Source organism: Protopterus annectens, chromosome 2.part2, assembly GCF_019279795.1.
Source record: "Protopterus annectens isolate FY-2018-M chromosome 2.part2, PAN1.0, whole genome shotgun sequence".
NCBI lineage: Eukaryota > Metazoa > Chordata > Ceratodontiformes > Protopteridae > Protopterus > Protopterus annectens.
Window position 1 is genome coordinate 1,105,435,551 of NC_056730.1, and position 15,418 is coordinate 1,105,450,968.

General features: G+C 43.2%; 1 protein-coding gene across 3 annotated transcripts in view; it reads right to left on the reverse strand.

Moving 5' to 3' along the window:
- The window catches only part of KANK1 (KN motif and ankyrin repeat domains 1), a 1,631,365-nt gene that overhangs the window by 914,327 nt on the left and 701,620 nt on the right, over positions 1–15,418 (reverse strand). The window lies entirely within an intron of this gene.

The window sequence follows — 15,418 nt, forward strand, 5'->3', positions numbered from 1 at the left end:
CCGGATCCAACAGAACCTGAACAGTTTCTTCAGGCCCTAAGAATATTTTTAATGATCACTAAAGACTTAGGCAAACATACATCGATAAAGAAAACAAAAATACAGTTGTGTACCTACCATAAATGTAGATGTTCAAGTGTATTCACTGTTGCAGTCATTACTCTTGGGTTATCCTGCTTGCAGGCTACCCTCAGTCGGCCAGAATTCCAAAGTCTAGGTCCGGCGTCAGTTGCTATTGCCTCTTCCCTGACGTCAGTGCGCCAGGGGTATAAAAGATGCAGCAGATGCCATTTTCTTCAGTTTTTCTTGCCTCAGATGTCAGGTGCCCCCAAATTGGTAGGCTGAAAAATATGCTAATAAAAATGCATGCACAAAAATAGCTACCTTCATCTACAAGCAAATACACCAAATAGGTTGTATAAGATAAGAGAAGTGCAGATAAGTCCCAGCAAAGAAAAGGGGGATGGTGGGTGGGTAAGCTGGACTGCAACAGTGAATACATTCGAACATCTACATTTATGGTAGGTACACAACTGTACTATGTTCGTGTTTCACTGTTGCAGTCATTACTCTTGGGTTGAATCCCAAAGCTGAGGAAGGGCGGCTGGGCCAAATAGGGTTAGGAGAGGCTATGAGGCCCTGCAGAACTGCAGTGGCAATGCCTGCTATGGACTTAGAGTAAAGAGGTAAGTGGTAGTGCTTTGTGAAGGTGTGCACTGAAGTCCAAGTTGCAACCTCTAAGATATCTTTGGTTGGTACTCCTCTGAGGAAGGCTGCTGCTCTGGTGGAATGAGGCCTAATGCCCTTAGGCACTGATTTGCCATGTTGAAACTAGCAGAAACGGATGCAATGGCCTATCCATTCAGAAATAGTCTGTTTTGAGATAGCCTTTCCTTATGATCCTGCAGCATATGATACTAAAAGTCGCTCAGTCTTTCTGAAAGCTTTAGTTCTGTCCAAGTAGAAGCGTAACTGACTGTGTATGTCCAAAGAATGCAAAATTTTCTCACACTTGTTCTGTGGATTAGGATAAAAGGTAGGCAAGTGAATGGTTTGGCTAAGGGCCACACTGGACATCACCTTAGGCATAAAAGTAGGGTTTGTCCTCAGAAAAACCCTGTCTGGATGAAAAATGATGAAAGGTTCCACAGCCATGAGTGCTTGTAACTCCGAGACTCGCCTTGCAGAGGTTATTGCTAGGAGCAGAGCTGTTTTCCAGGATAAGAATTTTATATCTGCTGTTGATGCTGGCTCGAAAGGAGGCAGTGTCAGTTTTTCCAAAACATAATTGAGGTCCCAGGCCAGAATTGGTGCTCTCCTTGAGGTCTAATGTTATTGGCCCCTCTGAGGTACTGCCTTATTAAAGGATGAGAAAAGGTATGTGGTTCCGTATTGTAATGGGCTGAAATGGCAGAGGCATGAATCTTAATTGATGAGAAAGAATGGCCTTTGTTTAGCATCTCAGTTAGGTATTGTAAAATCTGAGGGATATTTGGTACACACATGTCACTGCCTTGTTCCTGGTTCCAAGCACAGAATCTCTTCCATTTTTCTGCATAAGATTTTCTAGTACTGGGCCTCCTGGCCTCCAAGATAACATCCATAACAGCTTTTGAAAGAGGAGTGTTCTGAATGGCTACATTATCCGCCATGCTGCCAGATTTAAGGTCCTGAGTTGGCTGTGCAGGATCCGATTGTTTTCTTGGGTCAGTAAGTGAGAAGTTTGAGGCAATATCCATGCTTGACCTTGAGACAAGCTCTTTTAGGATTGGGTACCAGTGCTGGTGTGGCCAGTCTGGTGCAATCAGTATCATTTTTGGCTTCTCTTGTCTGACCTTTAGGAGTACCCTGGGAAGGAGAGGCAGAGGGGGAAAAGCATATACCGTTAGATTTTTCCAGCTGAAGGATAGGGCATCCACTTTCCATGCTTGCTTGTGATAAATCCTTGTGCAAAATCTCTGCAATTGGCAGTTGTGAGGGGAGGCAAATAGATCTATGTCTGGGCATCCCCATTTCCTTATTATCATGCTGAAGACTTGTGGATCCAGTTTCCATTCGTGGGGATCCATGAGGTTTCTGCTTAGTTCGTCTGCAGAGTATTTGTTTTTCCTGACAGGAATTGTGCTTGCAGGTGAACTTGAAAAGCCAATGCTGTGTCCCATAAGGTCATTGCTTGTCTGCAGAGGGGGTAGGAACGTGTACCTCCCTGCTTGTTTATGTACCACATGACCGTAGTGTTGTCTGTCTTTATCAGTAACTGTCCTGGATGAAGCAGGTCCTTAAAAGCTGTCAGGGCATTTTGAACAGTTAGCATCTCTCTTTGATTGATGTGAAGATGCATCTGGTTTGCAGGCCATGTGCCCTGAATACATTTTCCTGCCATATGGGCCCCCCAGGCATAATCTGATGCATCCGTTGTCGGTGTCTGTCTGGCAGTGGGTAATCTGAATGGCAGACCCTTGTTGTGATGACAGGCTTCTGCCCACCATCGAAACTCCTGTTGCAGGCAGGGAATGAGTGCAATTACTGTCTCCAGGCTGTGGCAATGCTGAGTCAAAACACTTTTTAGATACCATTGTAGTTTCCTCATATGCAGTCTGGCATATGGAATTAGTAGAATGCAAGATGACATGAAATCCAAGGCCTGCAGGATTTTCCTTGCAGATAAGTGGGTTTTTGTTGCCAATTTCTTGAAGTAAGTAGTCAGTTGCTTTTGTTTGTCTGGAGTGAGAGAAGCCATCTGGGCAGTTGTATTTAAGCTTGCACCCCGGAATATTATCTCTTGAGAGGGCACTAGTTTTGATTTCTTTTCGTTTACTGCGTACCCTAGGCCAATTAATCTTTTTACAAACGCCAGATGCTTCAGAAGAATGCCTTTGTTCTCTGCTTGAATTATGCAGTCGTCCAAGTACGGATATATTTGAATTCCTTTTCGTCTGCAAAATGCAATTACTGGTGCCTGGCATTTTGTGAAGACCCTGGGCGCAGTAGATAAGCCAAAGGGCAGTGCAGAGAATTGGTAATGCATTGAGCCAGCTATGAATCTGAGGTATCTTCTGCAAGATTGTCTGATTGGGACATGCAAGTATGCCTCTTTTAGGTCCAAAGTTACGAGCCAAGCCTTCTTGCCCAGCATGGGCAGTAGCTGCTGTAGAGTCAACATCTTGAATTTTGGAACTTCCAGAAACGTATTTAGTATAGACAGGTCCAGTATTGGTCTCCAGATTTTGTCCTTTCTGGGTACTAAAGAGAGTCTGGAGTAAAATCCTTGCCCCTGCTCTTGTTGTGGTACTTGCTGAATGGCCCTCATGTCCATGAGGGCTGTAATTAGTTTTTGTGCCTCTGCCCATTGATTGTGTGGCAGGTCTGGCATACCTTTTGACCTTGGTAGGGTGTGAAAATGGAACCTGTAGCCTTGGGACACTATATTCAGGACCCATTTGTCTTGGGTAATATTTGCCAATTTGATGAAAAAAGTGCTAGTTTTCCCCCTAAGGGGGCTGCCAAATGAAAAGTGCTTGGATCTGGTAGAGGAAAGTCATTGGGACTGTTTCCTGTAAGGTTGTGATTTGTCTTCTCCGCTTTTGGAGGTAGGAGCACCCCATTGTTTAGGCCTGCATGAGCCTTGGGGCTGAGATCTGCCTCTGGGACGCCTGTATCTGCCTCTTTGTGGTCTGTCTGACACTGGAAAGGACCAGTTTTTAGACGGCCAGTTCCTGCTAAACCTGGGTGGCTGTACCTGTAAGAAATCCTTGACTGTCTGCATGGATTTTGCTTTATCCTCCATTTTTTTCAACACCTCTTCTGCTTTACTACCAAACAAAGTATCATGCTGTAATGGTGCAACTAATAATTTTGCTTTAACATGATCAGGCAGATTCTGTTCCTTTAACCAAGCATGCCTCCTAATAACAGAACCTGCAACAGCGGCCCTGCAAGAGGCCTCCAGTGAATCATAACCACATTGCAAAGTATGCTTTCCCACTTGTTCAGCTGCATGTAATAAATCCTGCAATTCCTTGTTCTCTGAACATTCAGTATTTGTCAACATTTTCTGTTTAAGCAGTGACATTAAATATTGCTGATATTTAAGCATATGAAACTGACAATTTAAAGCCCTTACAGCCAGGGTAGCAGAAGTGTAGACTTTTTACCCCCATCTGTCTTGAGCCCTAGAATCCCTATCAGAGGGGACAGGGTTTTTTGCAGTGGAAGCTTTAACCCCTTTGGGACCCTGAGATATAGTTTCTGGGTCAGCAACAGGGTTTTTATATAGGAATTTATGAGAATCCGGGACCCTGTAGTATATGTCTGGCTTAGCAGATGCAGAAGGTAAAGAGTCAGGGGACAGGCCAGACTCTGAAAATACATCATCTACAATTCCCAGAACAGGTGGAATAGCAAGGGGTCTGTGCTGAGGAAGTAGCAGAAAGTCTCTGGGCCTTTTCTTAGATTCAGAATAATCTTGGCTCTCCCAATGGAAATGCTCCCTCATGGTATGCAGGGTTTCCCCAAAAGAATAATCCTCAGGAGGAGAGGCTGAAGGAATGGATTCTTCAGCATCAGAATCCTCATAGGGAAGCACGGAGTAATCCTGTTCAGAAGAGGAATTAGAGGAAATAGAAACCTGATTAGAAGAATCATACTCTTGTCTCTTGCCTAGGCCTATTATCAGGAGGGGAATGGGAGCCCCTGATCAAACTAATTAGGTCTTCGGCCATTTTGAGCATCTGTTTTTTAGGCATGGAAGTCTGACAAGGAGAATGCTGTACTTGTTTCTTTGTCTTTAGAGATGCTTTAGTCTTTGAAGCTGAAGATGGCTTAATATATAGTTGTGTAGGTCTGAAGGCACCCTCAGAAGCCGATGCCTGCTCAGCGGCTCCGGACCAATCTGAGGGAATGATTTCAGAGTGTCCAATACCTTGAGTTTCCAGAGGCTCCACGTGGGAGTCGGAAGTGGCCTGTGGCTCTGAGGTAGCGGGCTCACTGAGAACCGGCAAATGGCCTAGCAGAGGCTTCGTCGTCTGTTTTGAACCTCGGATGCCTATCCTTTTCCTTGTCCTTGCGTTTTTTGTAAACTCTGGTTGTTGGCTGGTCTGACGGCATTATATAATTAAATCTTCGGCCAAAGTAATGAAATGCAAAATCGAACCGACGCATGATAGTGCGTTGGTTAAATCTAGCACAAAACCGACAGCTAGCAACGTTGTGATCAGGGCCTAGGCAAGGAATACAGTAAGAGTGAAAATCCTTATGAGGTATTTGCTTCCCACAAGAAATACAATTGTTAACTTTTCCTGACATCGGTCTGGAGCAACAAAAAAGTTTCCCCAATGGGGTACTTAGCTTTAAAGAAGACTTCGGTTCTGAAATTCGGATTTGAAAATCTCAGGAGTCGGCCGACCGGCACTTGCGAACTGCTTTTGCTTCGGGCACCGCGCAGCAAGAAAGACTGAAGAAAATGGCATCGGCTGCATCTTTTATACCCCTGACGCACCGACGTCAGGGATGAGGCGACAGCAACCGTTGGACCTAGACTTTGGAATTCTGGCCGATTGAGGGTAGCCTGCCAGCAGGATAACCCAAGAGTAATGACTGCAACAGTGAAACACGATGAACATCCTTATCAACATTTCTTTCCATTTTACATATGTTATACATCACATATGTTTTCTTTTTTTGTAACCATCATCAGTCCAGCCTTACATAAATTGCTGAATTCCTGCCTTCCCTTAAACCTCACTCCTCTTCCTTTGAACATTATTCTGTATGTATAATTCACACAATTTCCATTCATACCTACAGAATTTGCTCCTCCCCTTTTGTAAAGATTCCTTTTCCAGTTATTTTATCTCTTTTACAATACAGGCCCTAAAAACAATGATCCAAAGGTAGGCCTTGGAAAAGCTGAGAAGGAAAGTTTTCTTTGCCTATAATTCCACTGAGATCTCTTTGGAGCCTCTTTTGATGTGTTCCCACAAAAGGCTTAAAATCTCCTGAAATAAAACATACTCTGGGGTGGGGAGTCCAAAGAAATGCCACACTTATTACCTGTCGTGTAACCACCTGGCAAGGAAATCTGGGAAGAGATGGATAAGCCCTGCTCTTGGAATTCCAAATGCAAAGATTCAGAAGGGAAGCTGCACCATTTCTATATAGTGGAGGAGGAACTCCAAATACAGAGGACTGTGGTGGTGAAGAGGGGGAAGGGGCTGCAGATTACCCTCTGCCATGCCACCACATACTCTTCTGTAAACCCATTACAATCAACATCCATTTGGTCCGGCATAATGCCAAAGTTTGAGTTTTAGGCGCCAGGTTTACTTGGCTTGTAAAACTCAGCCCCTTCCTCACTTTCCCGCTGTGAATGTACATTTGTAACTAGCAGGGTAACATAGGGATCAGCGGTGGGGCTTGTCCTGTTTAGAATTTGTTTAACAGACATCCAAGCCAGTATCCCAGAAGTACAGTTGATAAATTTGCTAAGAAGTGCAAGTTGAGTACTGTTACCTGCTCATCCACTGACACCAGACTGCTCCAATAATGGATGGAATATGCACATACATGGTGTACTGAAAGTGGTCTTAAACCAAATGCAAAAAGTGCAGCATTCTGGTATTCAGCCAAAAAGCTTGGCCCACCTCATATGCCAATGTGATACATCTCTTCAGACAGATACTGTCATAAGAGATCTAAGTACTTAGGTGGACAACTCTCTCTCTCATATTCAATCATCAGTTACTCACCTCAGTATGGAAATTCTAACACCTAACTAAGTTAATTTGTGAGGGTAATACCTTCACGATCCAAACAAGTCATCTTGCCACTTGTCTTCCGTTATCAAACCTATCGTCTAATACAATACACTCCCCTCGATATGTACAACTCTAAGCATAACTCTCAACTGAAAAGGCACCAACGATTTTTAACTAAGAAAATGAAAGGCCTTAAATCCTTTACCTATCCCAACAGATTATCAAAACTCTCCATGTACTCAAGTACCCTACCTCTGAGGTAACCTGTATCTTGTTTTTCAAGCCATAAGATTCCTGTTTTACTTCCATTTCTTCATAAAACTAGTGGCTCTAATGGACCTAAATTCACCCCGACAAATACATATGATTTGATGGATGAATAGGTTCCTAACTCAATGTTTTGCCAGCCCATGGAGTAAGTTATCACAAAAGTGAGACACACAGATGTCCCTCTCACTAGGCTGGATAAGGAGAAGGTCATGGTCAGCTGTCTGTCAGGTGCTAAGATATGCCAGATCACACATGCACTCAAGTCTCTCAACAACAGGTACTGTTATGACTCTGTCATAGTCCATGTTGATGTGAAAGACTTGAGATGTACTATATGAAGAGAAGACATGACTGAGCTCTTGGATTATGCATCTCGGGTGGCTATGTCCCTAGCCTTAAGTTGCATTTTACCTTCACCTAGGATGATGCCTCACTACAAACAGAAAATAAATAATTGGCTTAGTTTCTGGTGCCATTCTAAAGGGATCCAGTACCCATCAGCCTGGGATGACATGATCGACAGATCTCAATGCTTTGCCAGAGATGGTCTTCATCTGTCACCCCTGGGATGTTGACTACTGGCTAAGGCTCTTGCCACCCCCATAGTGCCTTTTTTTAGACAGTGTCTCAAGGACAAAATTTCCAACTTAAAAACTCCATCTAAAAACAACCTCAAGGTTATGTTGCTAAACCCAAGGAGTCTTAACATGAAATTGCACTCGCTGGAAGCAGTCCTCACCTTGGAATACCCAGACATTTGTGCAGTCACGGAGACCAGGTTCAAGGCTGTGGAAAGCACTCCAGCCATACTGGGTTACACCTCCTTCCACACATTCAAGAATACAAACTGATGGCATGAAAACTAAAGCAAGTGGTGTATCAATATTCATTAAAGATAAATACACATCCAGATTGGTTAAACAGTATGATTCCCTGGTGATACTTCAGGTGCAATTAACTGTTGGTAGGACACCTGTTCAAGTCATTGCCAGCTACAAGACCCCCTCCATGAACTAGGGCACCCACTCTGCCAATTTGGATCTACTTGAGTCTATCAAGATACATCCGAACACCATGGTTTTTGGTGACTAACTACCTATCCATTGAGTGAGTAAATTACTCTTGCTCAAACTCAGTTGCTGAATGGTTCCTTGACTTTAACTCCAATGCCCTGGACCAGCTGGTTGATACTCCCACAAGGGGTGCCAACATCCTGGATCTGGTGCTTACCAATATGGAGGACCACTGTGGCACCCCCACTGTGAGATCTTCCCTGGTGAGATTTGACCTCAAACCAGTCTCATTCGAAGTAACTATCACATCTGACCCCCCACCCCAGCAGCAACTAAACTTAAAAACTTCTCCAAAGCAGATTATAACCTCTTACAGGATGGTATAAAATAGCTTTCACTGCACACCCCCCTCAGATGGAACTGGCAACTATGCAGAGTTCTACACCAATACTTCATACAAACACGTGTATAACTGCATTGACTCGGCCGTACCCGACAGGACCAAAACAAGCTCTTTAAGGAAGAGCAAACCTGCCTAGTGGACAACTGCCATTAACAGGCTTTACAACAAGAGGAAGAAATTGCTGTCTAAGAGTAAGAGTGATCAAGCCCTAAACTGGAAACACTCCCCTCCTCAGCTTAAACAAGAAAACAAGACTTCCTGTGAAGTCCTTCAAAGTAAACAACAAATCCAAATTAGATTTCTCAACTATGGACAAGTATAAAGTGTTCTTTAGTTACAGCCATAACCTAAAACAAAAAGCCCATATTTGTGCCGAACTTGTAGCTAATGATACCACATATACTTAGCCTGTGGATAAGGCTAACCTGTTGGGCGACAGGTTCTGTGAAAATGTCACTGCCCTGTCCCTGCCATACGTACCCCATGACATCTCTACCACCTGTCCCCTACCCTTTTATCTCTAAACAGCAGGTTGTAAACACCCTCTCTAAGGCCAAAAGCACAGCAACTATGGGACCTGATAACAACCCAAGCTGCGTCCTACATGGGCTCCAACAGGAAACAGCAACTCCATTGGGTACTCTTTTTAATCATAGTCTAAGCATCGGCTTCATCCTGGCTGAATGGAAAATAGCCACCGTTATTCCATTGCACAAAGGTGGTGATTCCACTGACCCTAGGAACTATAGACCTATTAGCCTTGTATGCAAGGCCGTGGAGCGAATCATCATGGACCTTATCAACAAAGATATAGGTGATCTCCAAACACTGACCCTATTCAGTTTGGATTTGTCAGCAAGAGATCATGCCCGTTAAAACCTGGTGGACTTCTTTCGAGACAGTCACTAAGGCCCTGGATGAGGGGAAAGCCTACCTAGACTTAGCCAATACGTCTGACACTATACCCCACTCAGGCATCATTGAAAAACTCACCCAGCTAGGTACCAATCCTTATACAGTTAGATGGGTCATTAACCGGCTCACTGATAGAACACACACAGTCAAAACAGGGGAATCCACCTCCAACAGCAGATCTGTAACCAGTGGTGTTCCACAGGGATCAGTCCTGGGACCTCTACTGTTTGCAATCTATTTCTCCAAAGTAAAAGCAAAAATTAAAGGTCTGTGACTGCCAAAGTTTGCCGATGACTGCAAACCGGGAGCAGTCATTGGATCTCTAAATGATGTCAACATCGTACAAGAGGGTCTTAAACAAACAAATGATTGGTGCCAAAGTCATGGCCTTAAACTCAATGGAAAAAAATTTATTATCATCCCTTTTGGTAAGAGTGATGTTCCTGCTAACTACCACATCAATAGCAACACCTTAAGTATGCACTCAATGGTGAAAGACCTGAGCACACAAATTGACAGCAATCTTACCTTTGATCACCATGTTTCCACAGTGGTAAGAAGGGCATTCTACACTGCTCATCTCATAAGTAATGACATTGCATCCAGAGAAAAGTTATAACCTCCTTGTATTCTTCCCTCATCAGGCCAGTAATGGAGTACAATGCCCCTTTTGGTATGTACCTTTCCAAGCACCTGCAGCAATTGAAGAAACCACAAAGGTTCCTCACACAGAAAAGTCAAGGTCTTCAGCATCTATCCTAGGTGGATCTTCTGAAATCAGTCACTTTATTCTGTTTCATACAGACTATTCAGAGGCAATGTCTGCCTTGCATATAAGACAATCTCTGCCCCTGCTTTATTGAAAATGCTGCATATCTGCAAGTCAAATGGACATGGATTACTCGCTTTAAAGACCTTATCCTGGTATGTGACATTAATAGAACCTGCTGTTGGGACAGATTTATCTCCCAAAGGTTACCACACCTTTGGAACAGACTTCCACTTCATGTCAAACCATCACCTCACTGGCCCTATTCAAATGCAATCTGGACGATTGAATGGGTAACCATAAATTCACCCTGGGGGCTCCACCTGTTATCCCTCTTGGACACGGGCATTAGGTGCTGATCGTGGAAATAAGGGTAGAACTTGGCTAGGGTTGTATTGGCCTTAGAGCCATTAGCCTAGTAACTTCCTATGATCCTAATATTCTAAAAGGTCAAGCAAAGTTCTTCTTTGTCTACCTTTATGGCTAGTCTTGATGATTGGATAGGTAGACACAAATTTACACTACAGTTATGATACAAAGCCGTGCATGATTTGGGAAGTTAGCACCATCAAGAATTTGTAAAAAGGTATCAAGAACATGCAAGTGTGACTTCTTAAAGGTGTATATGGCTAGGCATCTAACAATTTTTGTTGTCACTTTCCCAGCCATCTTACATTTCCAGCAAATTTATCAAACAAGCCCAGCTCATGGTAGTTATCAATCCAAATTGTGGGAATATCCAAAAGTTTTTATAGTTTTCTACCAGAGGCTGAGATTTTGTAGGGGTAGACAGGATGTCTACTGTAGTTACCTTGGAAATGGAATCCAACCTGGAAACCTCTAATAATGGTATCAAGCTAATGGCATATTTTGTCTGCCTCTGAGGGATTCTCCAAAAGAAAAAAAAAATTTGTAAACAGGATCCACAGTGTAGAGGTCAACCTCAAGTCTAATATTTGTAGGCCTTGACAGAACTGCTGCGGTCATTAAGGCATCCAGCTCCTTGCCTGAAGTCTAAGCAAGTACAGGCTTACAGTAGAGTCTCGATTATCCAAACATCAATTATCCAAAATGTCAGTTATCTGAACCAGCCTTCCAAAGTTTTCAGGTAGGAAAAATCATAAAATCTGAATATGTAAACATTACACTTATTCGCCTGAGCATGTTTTTTGAGCTTGTAGCTAGCTTGCGTGTGAAAAATATTCTTCCACTGGAATCAATGAATTGTTGAAAAATGTATTCCTGTGTGCAAAGAAAACAAGATTTTAGAAGCTTTTTATCCGCTTCAGTTATATGTTTTTTTATCCAAACTATCCTAGGTCCCAATTAGTTTGGATAATCAAATGATTGCCATATCCTATGCTTTCTAGGCTTTAGGGCAGAGGTAGACTAGAAACAGCTCTCCCCAAGAGCAGCTCACCTGCAGCATGGTCTCATATTTCTGTAGGTATACGCATGGCTTCAAATTTCAGCTCAACACTGAAGCATTTTCTGGTTGAAAGCTGCACTCTGTTCTGGTACTCCTCACCCAAGCAACAAAGGCACTGTAAATTATAGTCCTTTGCTGGGATATGTCCCACATGTCTACTTATTGGTCAGTTTTTCCTTGGATATCATGGACCTTGTAACTTTTAGAATTTCCAATATAAATACAGAAAAGTTGCTTTACACAATGCAAACTTAATAACTGAAGTTAAAGAAATGCTCCCTGTTTTTTTTGCTGTCTGGACAGGACCACTGGATGCATGGACTGATAAAAAAAATCACTTCTTGCAGTAAAATCAATCTGAAAAATGGCATACACTGGCCCCTACCTTTAGCCATAGATCAGACTGATGCTTGAGACAGAGGAGGCGCTTGCTCACTGGGGTTGCTTGCTAAATATCTGAAAGTCAAACATGAAAGATGGACATATGCGTTTGGCTAAATTCTCATGGATAAGGATTTATAATGTAGAAGTGAAGAGAAAGATAAACAGGAAATAAAAACTTTCTGCAATCATCAAGGCTTGTACATAACGGAAACAGAATGCACAATGAATAGGCTACATATTACCAAACCAATTACAGAAAGGTGCATGAAATTACATTTTATGTATACATACACACATTTTTTAAATAAATATATATATAAATATGTGTGTGTGTGTTATTGAGTGAATGTGAAAATCTGCTACATATATACACATTTTTCAAGGGGGACGGAGTTACACTTGATTGGTCCATGAGGGGTGCCACAGATCAGCCAATGTCATGGAAGGCGATCCAGTGTATTAATGAAGTTGGGGGAATATCAAGAGACAAGTACCAATTAGAACAATGTTCACTTACAGAACTCTGCAATGCTTTTCCAGTGTTTCAATTGTATTCAGAGACATCCAAGATAAGAATATTTTCTTGATTAACTGCATTTGTCTTACTTTATACATTGACCACTATTGTTTTTAAGTGTTTTTTACAGCACTTATTTAATTATGTGGCAAAAATTGTCATTTCTCTGTTGGCTTTTCTACAATGTGTGCCTCTAAATTTCTTTGCAGAAGTTAAGTTAGTCAGAGACTTAGTTGTTTGGTTTGTTTAATCTGCACTTGAGAGCTGCTTTTGCTGTACTTTTACATGAAGAGATTTCACGGTCAGACATCTTGTAGGAGAAGCAGTTTTCTTGGTCTCTCTGAGTTGGGAAGCACCGAAGGAAACTCAAAGTGTGGTTATTTACTGGCTAAAGGGCACTGGGCAGCAGTGGTTAGCAATACCCTGTATAGTAGCAAATGCCTAGACAGTAAAATTTACCTATAAAGTTAGGATTAGGTTCAAAACCTGTCACACAGTGCGACATTGTGTGGAAATAAGCTCAGAAAGTACAGTTGTGTACACTTACCATAAATGTAGATGTTTGACTGTTGCAGTCATCACACTTGGGTTATCTGCCTGCAGGTAGCCCTCAGTCGGCCCGAATACCAGAGACTTAATATTTCTGTCACAGAAAAAACACGTACCGCCACAGAAAAACAGAACAATCCAAACACTTTAAAGATCAGAAGCCACCAAGTGAGACAGAAGGAAGGTTTCTTTATTCCATATCACAGCACATGTTCTGGTACCTCGGCAATTCGCCTTCATGGAACAATCATCAGGCTGTTTCTTCCTTTTTAAGATGTACTTTACTGCTCACAATGGTTCCAGAAGAATTCTCAACACAGTCCACATCTGAATTTTCAAAATTGTAACAGAAATGGATACAGTGTGCTATCCATTTGGAAATGGTCTGTTTTGATATGGCCTTGCCATCTGCCCCTGGTGCAAAACTGACTAGTAACTGGTCAGATTTCTTGAAGGGCTTAGTCCTATCAAGGTAGAATCTGAGCTGTCTGTGCACGTCTAAAGAGTGCAGGATCCTTTCCCCTTTATTTTGAGGATTAGGGAAGAAGGCTGGCAAATGGATACATTGGTTGAGAGCTACACTGGACACCATTTTAGGCATAAAGATAGGGTTAGTCCTGAGGGAGACCCTGTCAGCATGAAAAATAATGAAGGGTTCCCAGAGCTATAAGTGCTTGTAGCTCAGACACTCTTCTAGCTGAAGTGATGGCCAGAAGTAAGGCTGTTTTCCAAGAGAGGAATTTTAACTCTGCTGATGCTGCAGGTTCAAAGGGGGGTAGCGTGAGCTTTTATAGTACAAAATTAAGGTCCCAAGCAGGGATGGGGGCTCTCCTTGGTGGCCTTAAGTTGTTGGCCCCTCTCAGGAACAGTTTGATGAAAGGGTGAGAGAACAGAGGTGGCTCAGTGTTGTAATAAGCTGAGATGGCAGAGGCAAGGATCTTAATGGAAGAGAAAGGCAGGCCTCTGTGGAGTAGAACTGCTAGGTAATCCAGGATCAGAGGTAAGGAGGGCAGTGCTGTGTCCGCTCCTTTAGACTGAATCCAGGAAAAATACCTTTTCCACTTATCCATAGGATTTCCTTGTACTGGGTCTTCTGGGTTCAAGAATGACATCCAGCATCTGCTTGCTCAGGCTGGTCACTGAGGGAGAATTCAAGGAATAACCATGCTGCAAGGTTCAGGGTTTGCAGTTGCAGATGCAAGATCTGTCCCTCCTGCTGAGTGAGGAGAGTTGGGATCTGGGGTAGGTGCCATGGTGGCACTGGTGACAGGCTGTGCACTAGTGGGTACCAGTGCTGGCATGGCCAGTCTGGGGTAATCAGGATTGCCCTTGGTCTGTCCTGTCTTATTTTGAGTAATATTCTTGTAAGAAAAGGCTCAGGGGGAAATGCATAGATTTGAAAGGTTTTCCCACTGGAAGGATAGGGCACATCCACTTTCCAGGCCCTGCTGTGAGGTGTCCTGGTGCAGAATTTGCTGAGCTGGTGATTGTCGGGAGAGGCAAAAGATCCACCTCTGGGGTCCCCCATTTCTGGGTTAGAAGGCTGAAAGTGCTGTGGTCTAATTGCCACTTGTGTGGGTCTAGGAGATTTCTGCTTAAATCATCTGCCAGACAGTTTTGTTTGCCTGGCAGGAATTGACCTTGCAGATGAATATGCATGTCCAGGGTCGTGTTCCACAGGGTCATGGCTAGCCTGCAGAGTGGGTTCCCCCCTGCTTGTTGATGTACCACATCACTGTGGTGTTGTCTGTTTTTATTAGCAGGGGTCCTGGTGAGAGTAGGGATCTGAAAGTTGTCAGAGCATGCTGAACAGCTAGCATCTCTTTTTGGTTGATGTGCAAATGAATTTGATTTGGGCTCCAGTGGCCCTGAATGCACTTGTCATCCAGATGAGCCCCCAGGCATAGTCTGCTCAATCTGTGGTTAGGGTCTGGCGGCGGGGGATTGTGTAAAGGGAAGTCCCTTGTTGTGGTTGCATGTTGCTGCCCACTAAAGAAACTCTGTCCTTAGACAAGGTATGATGGTTTCCAGGTCCTGAGAATGTTAGCACCAAAGACTTTTTAAGTACCATTGAAGTTTCCTCATATGCAGTCTGGCATATGGAATTAGTAGAATTCAAGAGGCCATGAACCCTAGAACCTGCAAGCTTTTCCTTGTGGATAGGCTTGTTTTTCTGGAGTAAGGAATGCCATCTGGGATGCTGTGTCCAAGCTTGCTCCCAGGAATACAATCTTTTGACTGGGGACTAGTTTTGATTTCTTTTCATTGATAGTGTACCCCAGGGAGGTTAGAAGGTTCTTTGCAAATGTCAGGTGCTGCAACAGCTTTTCCTGTCTGCCTGAATCAGGCAGTCATCCAAGTAAGGGTATATTTGAATTTTTCTCGGTCTGCAATAAGCAATGGCTGGAGCCAGG